Raw genomic sequence first — 15,000 nt, forward strand, 5'->3', positions numbered from 1 at the left:
ACCCAGTGCTACAAGTGTTATCAATTCAGCCACCGCACAAACCAGTGCAAAGAAACAGAACAAGTGTGCTCCAAGTGTGCAGCTAGGGGCCACGATTATAGGAATTGCCAGGCCTCCACCATAAAATGCGCGAATTGCAACGGCGAACACACTGCCGTTTCCTTTAAATGCCAAATAAAACGCGCTCACCAAAAACAACAAAACTCACCACAGACCACTCCTCAGCCAACCACTTCCTACGCCCAAGCCACCACACCCTACTCTCTCACACCAAAAAATACAAACACAAACACCGAGAAACTTCTGCTTGCAGAAATTATAATAAAATATTCAATCCAAACCTCATTTGGTGATCTGAAAAAACAGGCAGAAACAATGAACTCCTTGCTTGAGTACAATGGCTGCCCCACAATAAAACTTCCACCACACTTCCACCAGACAAACCAAGAACACTTCAAACAAAACTACCCAGAACAAAATGAGGAAACACACGCCCCAACACTCACACTCCAAGAACCTGAACACACCACACCTAATAACGCTAGTCCCCCTTCACCTGGGGAATTGGTTATTGAAGAGGACTCAGCTTGTGGGGAATCGCAGCCCCAAAAGCCCTCTCCACCACGATCTACCTCTACCTCTACCACCACTACTGCCAACACCACTAACACCACAAAAAAGACTGAAACAAAGCGACACCTAGCGACAGTGCCCCAACCCTCCCCCCCCTCTACACGAACCGCGTCGAGGGGTAAAAAAAACACATAAAAAAACACTTAAATCATGCTCACAATAATACAATTAAACTGTCGCGGTTTCTGGAATAACAGACACCATATTTCAGAAGCAATTCGATCGATCGATCCAGACATCGTCCTCCTCAACCACACAGGTTCACCACCAAAACCCATAAAACTATATGGCTACAACACACGCTACACAACAGGTACGCACCATGACGGCGTAGCTCTCATGGTAAAATGTACCATCAAACACATACACATAACCAACTGGCCCTCAGCCCACTTCCTGGCCACCAAGATCGAAACACAACATGGGCAATTTCTCATTGCCACCACATACAGCAGACCAAAAACTGGGCTCCCACTCACCAGCCTCAACAATCTTTTCAATCACACAAATATCCCGGTCTACATACTTGCAGACCTAAACGCCAAACACACCGCCTTCAAACACTCAAACAACAACCAACACGGACACGAACTCCTTCAACTAACACAACTGAAACGCCTCCGTTTCCTTGGACCTGACTTCCCCACATGCTTTACGCACAATGGGAATGGCAGGCCAGATCTCATCCTCTCCAATCGGCAATCCCTACTTTTCCACCACTATATCTCCCATGGACCACTCTGTGGTTCTGACCACGTTCCCCTAATCCTCAAAATATCCTCCAATCCCATATCCACCCCATCCCCACCTGTCTCCGACTACCGCTCCGCCGACTGGGAGAGCTTCAAGAAAACACTCACAGACTTACACCGACCAACACAGCTCGAAGGCCAACCCTACACAGACATAGACAGTGCCTTAGAGACGTTACACAACAATATTCTGACATCAGCCAACAGACACATACCAACAAAACAACATATAATTCATATAGACTTCCGACCTTCCATTAGAACACAAAGGCTGCTAGTGTGCTACAGAACACGCTTTTTAAAAAACAAGCACAACCACACACCTATCTACGGAGATCTTTGCACCCTTCGTACACACATAACAAATAGCCTACAGGAAGATCACAGCGCTCACTGGAGGAATCTAGTCTCCCATATGGACAGAACCCGCTGCAGTAATCCTACACAGTTCTGGCACATGGTGTACAGGCTGAGGGGATGCCAGCGGGAAAGATTCGAGTACCTCCTAGTGAACGGGGATCGCATCACAAACCCAGAACAAGTCACCAGCATCTTCAAGACACACTGGCACAATACTTTCCAACCACACCCTCTCCCACTCCACGAGCCCAGTATTGCCCACATAAACAACATCATCGATCGTGCACGCCACAACCTAGCAAACACGATTCCACATAACACTATACAAAAAATACGCCTCAACCCCCAACACCCTCTCACCACACCTATTGAGGAGGATGATGTCGCCAGGTTGCTCAGGCATACTCCGCGGCGAGCCCCTGGCCCCTCAGGAGTCACCTGGCCCATGGTGCGGAACCTTCCCCAAGAAACTATATCCAGCCTGACGGAGATTTTCAACGCCTGCCTTGCCTCTGGATACTTTCCTAAGGCATTCAAAATTTCAAACATCACCCTCATTGCTAAGCCCGGAAAAAACTCCCACTTACCAGAAAACTATCGCCCCATTAGCCTCCTTGAAATTCTCGGAAAAACCTTTGAACGCCTCATCAATTTAAGATTGAGAGCATTCCTCGAAGGTAACGAGCTGCTGGCACCACAGCAGTTCGGCTTCCGGAGGAACGCCTCAACCGAGGACGCTCTAAACAGCATAGTTGCATACTTAAATTTCAATAAGCCCTATTTCAGAGCAGCCCTTGTAACAAAAGATGTCAAAAAAGCATTTGACACTGTTTGGCACGCAGGCTTAAAACACAAAATTTGCAACAACTTCAACCTTCCCCCCCTAACGCAACGCATACTATGTAGTTTTCTGGTAGAGAGACGGACAAGAATCTGTCATCAGGGCACCTTTTCAGCATCCTTTTCCCCTCAGGCTGGAGTCCCACAAGGCTCTGTACTGTCCCCCACCCTTTTCAACATGTATACAGCTGACATGCCCCCTCCAGTTCATAATGATTCATTAACCATTCAATACGCGGACGATGTAACGCAATTGGCTCGAGCCAGGTCGTTAGATCTCCTCACAGACAAAATTCAACGGGAACTGACGGCGACTAGCCTATGGGAGATGAAATGGCGAATCCTCTCCCATCCCGAAAAATCTAAAGTCACCTACTTTAACATAAAAAAAAGTCAGCCTCGCCAAATCTCATTGAACAACATTGTTCCACACCCCAACCCAATCCCCATCAGTAACAACAACAAAGTGCTTGGCCTCACCATCGACAAGCACCTCAAATTCAACATACATATAAACCAAAAAGCTGCTTTAGCCGCTGTGGCCTTGAGCAACCTCGAAAGATTTCGCGACAGCAACACGAAAACAAAACTACACCTCTTCAAAGCTTTTATTCTCCCCCTTTTAACCTATTGCCCTCTTGCACTCTCTCTTTCCGCTCCCACTAACCTCTCAAAACTTCAGAGGGTCCAGAATCGAGCAATTCGTTTCGCCCTTGGAACGAAATGGTTCGACTTTCGGTCCTCTCTCTCTACTCATGAGGAGTCCAACATCCCTCCTGTTAACATAACACACTACAACAGACTCAACAAACAGCTAACCTCATTTTCTGACAGACACACAAACACATACAATTTCATAACCAACCTTCCCCCAGCTTTCCGTCACCTCCCACACTGCAACCTCCTTGACCCTCCCACTGTGCTTCCTGACCCCATTTTCTAAATAACGGACTCCTTCACTCTCTCTTTCACTCTCTCTCTCTCTCTCTCTCTCTCTCTCTCTCTCTCTCTCTCTCTCTCTCTCTCTCTCTCTCTCTCTCTCTCTCTCTCTCTCTCTTTCTCTCTCTTTCTCTAATCTTCTCTACTACTCAAGGTGTCTGAGTGGAATCATCGTCGCACTCTCGTTCACGTGGGGCGAGCCCGTGTGCCTACACCTAGTGGTTTTTTCATATTTTTTGTCTTATGGCTTTGTATTCATCTTTTGTTTATTTTATGCATTATCTTTCTGTCTCGCAGCCTAGGTCCCAAGGAGGCACCGGACCGCTCCCGGGAAAAAGATGCGACAAAACACACCACCATTAACATTCCATGCCTCTGACCGAAGGAGTGGGCTCGCGTGCCAACACCTAGTGGTTTTTTTATATATTTTGTCTTATGGTTTTTTATTCATATTTTTGTGTTTTTTATGCATTATTTTTCCGTCTCGCATCCTAGGTTCTCAAGGGGACACCAGACCACTTTCAGATGAAAGAGGATAGCACGAACCGCACTTCTCCCACTGACGCCACGGCAATGGGGCCCCCAGCCGTTGGCATGACGTCCCGGTAGTGGTACCCCCCGTGGCAGTTATGGAGCGGCCAGCACTGATGGTGGGGACGGCAACCACACTATTCAGTGGAAGCCACTTCACCCCCCCCCACAGAGGTAGTTTGGTGCGGCCAGAGCTGGGTAGTAAGGTAGTCAAGATATGGTGGGGCGGGGCCCTGGAAGCATCCATGCAGGAATCTCCATTCACCCCCCACCACCGGCGACTTACCGCGTGCAAGCAGATGGTATTAGATTTGACCCCTCGTTGCGGTGAGGGAGCCTTTTCGAGCCTCTGTCATTGCACATCCTACAATCACGTCAATCATTATCACAAACCATCCTCACCCTCCCCATGCACATAACACCACGACATTTTTTATATTCTCTCTTTTTTTTTTAGCAGGTTGGCCTTTTTGCAGGACGAGTCACAGGACACGAGATGAAAGGACCGACACCGCTTTTTCACCCACCACATTACATCACACAATAAATATCCCGCCCATCACCAAATCACTCTACTACTATCCGTGGTTCGGAACCCACGTAAAACTGTAGGTCCCTCCGCTATACGGATGTACTTCTTCCTCTGTCCTTCTTTGAACCAATAAAAAACACAAAAAAACCCTTTTTACTCTGACTGTCCTTCACTCCTCTTTCACATCCTGATAATGCAGGCTCTGGATAGTCTGGCCCCTAACTTGTGCGTGGTTTGGCCTGGTGTTTTGGGTGCGTGGGCGGCGTCCGTTGCCGTGGCTGTTTTGGGCTTGGCTTGCTCGGTTGGTGGCGGACTCTCCTGCTTTCCCCGATAAGGACCTTGTCTCCCTTGCCATCTTAGAATGAATATAACACGCTAAAAAAAAAAAAAAAAAAAAAAAAAAAAAAAAAAAAAAAAAAAGATGTCCTTCCTAATTCAAATTGCGCCTGGGTTAAGCCCCAGTGACTATTTCTCCTCCTACAATTCCCTTCTTATCACCCCCCTATTCTTCCCACTATCCCCACTTCTCCCTCCCCATCTTTTCTCTCTTTGTTATGTTATGTTATGTTATTTTGAGGCACATTCGTGAGCTTCCTGTTAGACCGTTCGGACGTCGTACTAGCAGCTCTCATCACCATGACTGGCCGCGGCAAGGGAGGCAAGGGTCTTGGAAAGGGAGGCGCCAAGCGTCACCGTAAGGTTCTGCGTGATAACATCCAGGGAATCACCAAGCCTGCTATCCGTCGTCTAGCTCGCCGAGGTGGCGTCAAGCGCATCTCTGGTCTCATCTACGAGGAGACTCGTGGGGTGCTCAAGGTGTTCCTTGAGAACGTTATCAGGGATGCTGTCACCTATACCGAGCACGCCAAGCGTAAGACCGTTACTGCCATGGACGTTGTCTACGCCCTCAAGCGTCAGGGCCGTACCCTGTACGGATTTGGTGGTTAAATCGCTCCATTATTGAGATGGTGCCAGCTATTCAGCTTGCATTATCATCATTGAATAACATCATCTCCCGGACCTTTTTAAGGTCCACAAACATGAAAAGAAAGAAGGACCATAGACTACTATTATTACTACTACTTTCTCATAACCATGTTCACTATCACTATCTGAGCTAAGAAAAGAAACCATTATTAATTATAACCATCTTTCTCACTTCATCAGGTCTTCTCCAAGTATTATTATTATTATCATTATTATTATTATTATTATTATTATTATTATTATCATTATTATTATTATTATTATTATTATTATTATTATTATTATTATTATTATTATTATCATTGACTTATTTCAATGATCACGCCCCTCATCGTTCTCAGTTTCTCATAAAACAAAATATACATTGAGATGAAAAAGACGCTCAACATATCACAATAGGCAACACATCTAATCAACTCTCCACTGTGACACACAGCAGGTACATTAGTAGAAATATAGTATACATATTTATTCTCGGTCACTTGCGTGCCTGACTAAATAATAATAATAATAATAACAAATAACTAACTCGAAAATAAATACACTACTTGCTTATTATTGATATACCAGTATAGTCTACACAACTCTCTAGATGTTTGAACGTGTGGCTCCGAAGAGGAGCCGGATTGATGGTGATATTGGCTGAAGGGGAGGGAGGCCCTTTATTTACTTCTTCTCAGTCTTCTTGGGAAGGAGCACGGCCTGAATGTTGGGCAGCACGCCACCCTGTGCAATGGTGACTCCGGAGAGGAGCTTGTTAAGTTCCTCGTCGTTGCGGATGGCCAGCTGCAGGTGACGTGGGATGATGCGAGTCTTCTTGTTGTCACGGGCGGCATTGCCGGCAAGCTCAAGGACTTCAGCAGCCAGGTACTCCATAACTGCCGCAAGGTACACGGGGGCACCAGCACCCACGCGCTCGGCGTAGTTGCCTTTCCTTAGAAGGCGATGAATCCTGCCGACCGGGAACTGGAGTCCAGCACGACTGGAACGGGACTTTGACTTTCCCTTCACCTTTCCTCCCTTGCCGCGTCCAGACATGATAATGGATGTTGTGGTAGTAGTAGTAGTAGTAGTAGTTGTTGTTGTTGGTGATAAATGAGGAGCGCGAGTACTCTAACCTCGTCGGTAGCTCTGCGAGCAAGTAGTGAATTTTGGGAAAAACGGCTATATATACGCGAGATCAGATCGGCCCAGAGCGCGTCTGGACCAATCAGGACGCTCGCTGAGGTGGCGACTCCTGATCCTGAGTAGGCACGCTAATATATATACCACTTTTCAACTGAGAAAACGCACACTCGTTCTCACAGCAGTACGGCGACACTATGCCTCCCAAAGCATCAGGAAAGGCTGCCAAGAAAGCTGGCAAGGCACAGAAGGCCATTGCCAAGGGCGACAAGAAGAAGAAGCGCAGGAGGAAGGAGAGCTACTCCATCTACATCTACAAGGTGCTCAAGCAAGTCCACCCAGACACTGGCGTGTCCTCCAAGGCCATGTCAATCATGAACTCGTTCGTGAATGACATTTTCGAGCGCATCGCTGCCGAGGCATCCCGCCTGGCACACTATAACAAGCGCTCCACCATCACCAGCCGGGAAATCCAGACCGCTGTCCGTCTTCTTCTGCCTGGTGAACTGGCAAAACACGCTGTTTCTGAAGGCACCAAGGCTGTTACCAAGTATACCTCCTCCAAGTAAACAGGCGGCCAGTATACTGCTGCCAGTATAAAATAATACCCGGCTCCATTGGAGCCACACTTGAAAAGGAAAAAAGATACGATATAGACAAATGCATTATTATTATAATTATTGTTATTATTATTAATATTATTATTATTATTATTTTTATTATTATTATTATTATTATTATTATTATTATTATTATTATTATTATTATCATTATTAATAATATTAATATTGTTGTTTTTATTATGATTATTATTATAATAATTATTGTATCATTATTATTATTATTATTATTATTATTATGCTTATTATTATCGTGATTATTATTCTGTGGAGATAAAGAAAAGATAAAAAAAAAATAGAGATAAAGAAAGATAAAAATTCTCCCAAGTGAAAGAGATATGGCCATGGAAGAGGGAATAATAATAATAATATAAAAAAAAAAAAAGGGGGGAAGGATATTGAGTTGAAAGTCGATACCTGATACTGAAAGATGGAAAATAAATATTTTCTTCCACAAAACCAAACAGATTGTCTATGAAAATTCTTTAATGAAAGAGATGTTTGGCCCTAAAAAGGGCCTAGATATTGCTGTTATGAAGATCATTCGTGGATGACTTCTTAGGCACCCTCGCCACGGATGCGACGAGCCAGTTGGATGTCCTTTGGCATGATAGTCACGCGCTTGGCATGGATGGCGCACAGGTTGGTATCCTCAAACAGACCCACGAGGTAAGCCTCGGAAGCTTCCTGGAGAGCCATGACAGCAGAGGACTGGAAGCGGAGGTCAGTCTTGAAATCCTGAGCAATTTCACGCACCAGGCGCTGGAAAGGCAGTTTCCTGATAAGCAGCTCAGTGCTCTTCTGATAACGGCGGATCTCACGGAGAGCAACGGTTCCAGGCCTGTAACGGTGGGGTTTCTTGACACCTCCAGTGGCTGGAGCAGACTTGCGAGCTGCCTTTGTAGCAAGCTGCTTGCGGGGCGCCTTGCCACCAGTGGACTTGCGAGCCGTTTGCTTGGTACGTGCCATAGTTGTGGTAACAACAACTCACAACGAACACTCAGCTGAGTCTGCCCGCGTTCAGTTTCAGTTTATTAAAGAAAGTTACATGAAAAAATGGGGAACAAGATATACAATAGTCAAAGGGGGGGGGGAGGGGGTTACAAAGTAGGGGAGAAACACAGAAAAATTACAGGAAAGAAAGTGGCCGGGCGGTCCGGCTAGCTATTCTTACTACTAGTATGCCTGAGCTCTTTTTATTGGGCATATTTTGTAGTTTACATAATTATTTAACTATTTTACATAAATTAGAAATATTATGTACAAAATATACATTTATTTATATCTGGGCAAGGGAGCGTCTTGCCCTTCAGTGATGAGGAGGCTTCTGGGGAACCAGGCATGTTGCTGGTTCGGTGCCTCCTCGTGTAGCCTCAGGACATTCCTAATGTATTCCCCGTCATCGTCCTTCAGGCGTTGCCACACCGCCTCAGCCATGAGGTGCAGCCTGACGTTGATGGCGGGGAGGGATGCTCGATGGTGGAGTTCTTCACTGGTGATGAAATCCTGCCAATTGGTATTGAAGATGAAGCGGAGCGCTGAGTTCTGAACCTTCTGGAGCCGACTGATGGCCCGCCTGCTCATGGCGTGAGTGGGGATCGGTGGGTAAGTGAGGACAGGGATCACCAGGGCCTTCACCAGGTGGAGTTTTATGCCTTCCTCCAGGTCCCGGAACCTGTACAGGGAAGCTAGCGCTGAACGGGCTTGTGCAACCCGTGCCGTGATGTGGGTGGTGTAGCCCCTGCCCGTGACCCTGAGGCCCAGGATGGAGCCCTGCCTCTTGAAGGCGACTGGCTCCCCCTGCACATGGAGGGGGACTGGCCGGTGTGCCGCCATGGGGATGACGGTGAACTTGGCAAGATTTGTCCTTATTTTCCACCGTTTCTCGAAGTCATTGACCCTGGTGATCTCCCTCTCGGTGCGAGCGTTGAGCATGGCTCCAGACCTGCCAGGATGAAACACGACCTGCGAGACATCATCTGCGTAGAGGATGTTGGTACCAGCTGCTGAGCCCGGATAGTCGCTGGTGTAGATGGTGTAGAGGGTGGGAGAGAGGACACTGCCCTGGGGCACGCCACTCTCTAGGCCGAACACTGGGCCGAGGTGGGAGCCGACTTTAATCCTCGCCGTCCTGTCCGCCAGGAAGTCGCAAAGCAGTCTGGTAAGGGGGATTCTGGGAGACCCAGCTGTAGCACCTTGTACTTGAGTCCAAGGTGCCACACTTTGTCAAACGCTTTGCTTACATCCCGGAGGACGAGGTGGCATCGGAAGCGGGAGGCCTGGTGTAGAGCCAGTGTCTCCGTGGCCACAGCTATGGCGTGGGTTGTCCCTCTCCCCCTCCGAAAGCCGAACTGCCCAGGGTGGTAGAGGCTGTGTCCATCCAGGTGGTCCCGAAGCCTGCTCGTGACAATTCTCTCGAACATTTTCCCTGGGACTTCCAGAAGGCCCGCGCTTCCCACAAAATCCCTTTATATATGAATCGGGTGGGCCCGACGACTCCAACCCTGCCTTGTGATTGGTCAGAAACGTCCAGTGAGGCTCATCGCCCACGCAGTCACCGCATGAAAGATGTGATCATTATTGTTAGTCTAATTCATTTTGTTCTTATTCTTATTCTTATTCTTATTCTTTCTTCCCTCATTCATAACAAATCTTGGAAAATATACAGCAGAACTGACATGTCATTTAAAATTCTAAGACAATTAGCAAGAAAGTTGTGATATTCTTATTTTTTTCATTCTTTTTATTCTATTTTTTTCTTATTCTTGTCATAATTAATATTGTTATCTTTATTATTTTCATTTTTTTTTATTATTCTTCCTTATCTTATTCTTATTTATCCTACTTTTAGAGAGATGAGGCTTGTGCGGTCACCCATCCAAGTTCTGCCCGGACCCCCTGCTTAACCTTGCTGATCCCGCCGTCAGCTGATTGGTCAAGAGCGGAGAACAAGGTGTTGGGAGGGCTTATTTCTCTTATTCTTATTCTTTCCTGTATTGTTGTTGCATTGTTGTGCTGAAAATGTTGGAAAATATGCACTAAAATTAACCCTTCATTCATAATTCTACGACAATTAGCAAGAGAGATATATTATTACTTTTTTCCCTTATTTTTGTTCTTTTTATTCTTAATCTTCTTTTTTTATTATAGTTGTTATTGTTATTTTATTATTTTCGTTTTTCGTTCATTCTCCTCATTCTTATTGCTATTTTTTTCTATTCTCAGAGAGATGAGGCTTTTGTGGTCACCCATCCAAGTTCTTCCCGGACCCCCTGCTTAACTGCGCTGATCCCGCCGTTAGCTAATTGGCCAAGACCGGAGAACTAGGTGTTGGGAGGCCTTCTTTCTATTATTCTTATTCTTTCTTCCCCCATTCATATCGTTGTATTGGAAATGTTGGAAAATATACAAAAGAATTCACCCTTCTATGACAATTAGGAAGAAAGACATGGGATGCTTTCTTTCTTTTTTTTTATATTCCTTTATTGTAATTTTTCTTATTCTTGTTATAATAATTCTTACTGTTATCTTTATTACTTAAAATTTTCGTTCATTCTCCCTATTCTTATTCTTATTTTTTTTATTTATTTATTTTTTTTTTCAGACAGATGAGGCTTGTGTAGTCACCCATCCAAGTATTGCCCGAAACCCCTGCGTAATCTCGACGATTTCATTTGACAATACCTATTTACTTATTTATTTATTATTATATTTATTAAAAAAAAAAAAAGAAGAAAAGAAGATGAAGAATAAGGTATGTAATCGAAATACTCTCTCTATACTGTAGCAATAGTTTAGCTGGATGTACTTGTATTGTGTCAAAAATACTTGCAATATCTGCAATTGTAACCTGCAGTGTCGGCATAATGCATAATTAAGCAATGAAAAGAAAAATTAATAAAAGAATAAATGAAAAAAAGAAAGAAAAAAAGATACAATTAACAATTAAATATATTAGCTAACCCTCTACGTTTCTTTATCACTGCAGAAAAATGGAAACATTTTAACGTAGACTTGTCAAAATTCAACTGAAATTAAGGGTTAAATAAGGATTGTCACCCCTTCCCCAGAGGATATTCATTGTCTTTTAATATATATATATATATATATATATATATATATATATATATATATATATATATATATATATATATATATATATATATATATATATATATATATATATATATATATATATATATATATATATTCTTTTTATTTAAAGTCTTATTTAGAGAGAGAGAGAGAGAGAGAGAGGTAACGTCCTTGAGGATAGCAGCTCGTCTACGCTCCGCTCAGTGATCAGCGTTAGAATGTAATTCCTCATTTCTTTAAAAAAAAAAAAAAAAAAAAAAAAAACAAACTTTATTTAGGGGGCTTGCTGGAAACAAACTACAATGGAGGAAAGAACAATATGTCTGCTATATGACCCACCCAGTTAAATTTTCAAGAAGCAAACGCAAGTTGGAAAATACGAGGAAGATAAATTTTCATTTATATACGTTTTATGGTAATTTCTGCCACGCCTTCCTCTATTCATCAAACGTCACTGACACTTATTCCCTTTATTTTTTACTTTACAGAATCTTTTGTAGGGCAAGACTCTAGAGGATATGTGCTTTCATAAATTCTATAATGCTTTGCTTATCATAGAGACATAAAAAAAAAAAATAATAATAATAAAAATAAATAAATTAATTAATTTAAAAAATCAAAATAAATAGATATATAAATTAATTAATTAATCAAATAAATTTCTATGCTTCACCTTTATAGCATTCGTATGAATGTCAAAACAAAACAAAAAATATAAATATAAATAATAATATGAAAAAAAAAAAATTACTAAATATATGAAAAATAGCATTACTACTACTACTACTACTACTACTTCTACTGCTACTACTACTACTATTTTTTTTTTTTTTTTATGTAGGAAGGACACTGGCCAAGGGCAACAAAAATGTAATAAAAAAAATGCCCACTGAAATGCCAGTCCCATACAGGGGTCAAAGCAGTGGTCAAAAAATGATGAATAAGTGTCTTGAAACCTCCCTCTTGAAGGAATTCAAGTCATAGGAAGGTGGAAATACGGAAGCAGGCAGGGAGTTCCAGAGTTTACCAGAGAAAGGGATGAATGATTGAGAATACTAGTTAACTCTTGCGTTAGAGAAGTGGACAGAATAGAGGTGAGAGAAAGAAGAAAGTCTTGTGCAGCGAGGCCACGGAAGGAGGGTAGGCATGCAGTTAGCAAGATCAGAAGAGCAGTTAGCATGAAAATAGCGGTAGAAGACAGCTAGATATGCAACATTGCGGCGGTGAGAGAGAAGCTGAAGACAGTCAGTTAGAGGAGAGGAGTTGATGAGACGAAAAGCTTTTGATTCCACCCTGTCTAGAAAAGCAGTATGAGTGGAACCCCCCTCAGACATGTGAAGCATACTCCATACATGGACGGATAAGGCCCTTGTACAGAGTTAGCAGCTGGGGGGGTGAGAAAAACTGGCGGAGACGTCTCAGAACACCTAACTTCATAAAAGCTGTTTTAGCTAGAGATGAGATGTGAAGTTTCCAGTTCAGATTATAAGTAAAGGACAGACCGAGGATGTTCAATGTAGAAGAGGGGGACAGTTGAGTGTCATTGAAGAAGAGGGGATAGTTGTCTGGAAGGTTGTGTCGAGTTGATAGATGGAGGAATTGATTTTTTGAGGCATTGAACAATATCAAGTTTGTTCTGCCCCAATGAGAAATTTTAGAAAGATCAGAAGTCAGGCGTTCTGTGGCTTCCCTGCGTGATATGTTTACCTCCTGAAGGGTTGGACGTCTATGAAAAGACGTGGAAAAGTGCAGGGTGGTATCTTCAGCGTAGGAGTGGATAGGACAAGAAGTTTGGTTTAGAAGATCATTAATGAATAATAAGAAGAGAGTGGGTGACAGGACAGAACCCTGAGGAACACCACTGTTAATTGATTTAGGAGAAGAACAGTGACCGTCTACCACAGCAGCAATAGAACGGTCAAAAAGGAAACTTGAGATGAAGTAAACAGAGAGAAGGATAGAAACCGTAGGAGGGTAGTTTGGAAATCAAAGCTTTGTGCCAGACTCTATCAAAAGCTTTTGATAATTATGTCCAAGGCAACAGCAAAAGTTTCACCAAAATCTCTAAAAGAGGATGACCAAGACTCAGTAAGGAAAGCCAGAAGATCACCAGTAGAGCGGCCTTGACGGAACCCATACTGGCGATCAGATAGAAGGTTGTGGAGTGATAGATGTTTAAGAATCTTCCTGTTGAAGATAGATTCAAAAACTTTAGATAGGCAGGAAATTAAAGCAATAGGATGGTAGTTTGAGGGATTAGAACGGTCACCCTTTTTAGGAACAGGTTGAATGTAAGTAAACTTCCAGCAAGAAGGAAAGGTAGTGTTGACAGACAGAGCTGAAAGAATTTGAATAGGCAAGGTGCAAGCATGGAGGCATTGTTTCGGAGAACAATAGGAGGGACCCCATCCGGTCCATAAGCCTTCCGAGGGTTTAGGCCAGCGAGGGCATGGAAAACATCATTGCGAAGAATTTTAATAGGTGGCATGAAGTTGTCAGAGGGTGGAGGAGAGGGAGGAACAAGCCCAGAATCGTCCAATGTAGAATTTTTAGCAAAGGTTTGAGCAAAGATTTCAGCTTTAGAAATAGATGCGATAGCAGTGGTGCCATCTGGTTGAAATAGAGTAGGGAAAGAAGAAGCAGCAAAGTTATTGGAGATACTTTTTGGCTAGATGCCAGAAATCACGAAGGGAGTTAGAGAGAGAGAGAGAGAGAGAGAGAGAGAGAGAGAGAGAGAGAGAGAGAGAGAGAGAGAGAGAGAGAGAGAGAGAGAGAGAGAGAGAGAATGTGTGTGTGTGTATATGTGTCGGTTGGGTTGTGAAGGATGGGAAAAACCAGCAAGCCTCGGCTCCACTGACTGATCGATACTTGAATGTAATTCAAGTAAGGCGAAGTTAGGTTAGATTAGGTCAGGTCAGGTTAAGTTAGGTTAGGTTAGGTTAATTTAGGTTAGGTTGTTAGTGTTAGTTTAGGGTAGTTTAGGTGATGTTACGTTATGTTAGGTTAGGTTAGGTTAAGTTAGGTTATGTTAGGTTAGGTTAGGCCAGCTTTGCTTAATTTAGGTTAGGTTAATTTAGGATATTATAGGTTAGGTTCATTTAGGTGAAGTTTGGTTACATTAGGTTAGGTAATGTTAATTTAAGTTAGATTAGGTTAGTCAGGTTAGGTGAAGTTAAGTTAGGTTAGGTTAGGAACAACAATAAAAAGAGAGGAGGAAGAAAAACAACAACAGCAACAACAACAACAACAACAACAACAGCAACAACAAAGTTAGGTTAAGCTAATTTAGGTTATGTTAAGTTTGGGTTAGTTTAGGGTAGTTTAGGTAATGTTACATTATGTTAGGTTAGGTTAGGTTAAATTTAATAAATAAATAAATAATAATAGTAATAATAAAAATAAGTAGATAAATAAATAAAAAAAAATCCATGAATATATAACACAAATCTTTAAAATATAAAAACATATGATAATTTATATTAGTTGAAAAAAATGAAATAAATGGAATAAGAAATTTAGAAAATTAATAATAATAATAATAATAATAACAATAATAATAATTATAATTATAAGAAGAAGAAGAAGA

This window comes from Scylla paramamosain, chromosome 17 (genome assembly GCF_035594125.1).
Source record: "Scylla paramamosain isolate STU-SP2022 chromosome 17, ASM3559412v1, whole genome shotgun sequence".
Classification (NCBI taxonomy): domain Eukaryota; kingdom Metazoa; phylum Arthropoda; class Malacostraca; order Decapoda; family Portunidae; genus Scylla; species Scylla paramamosain.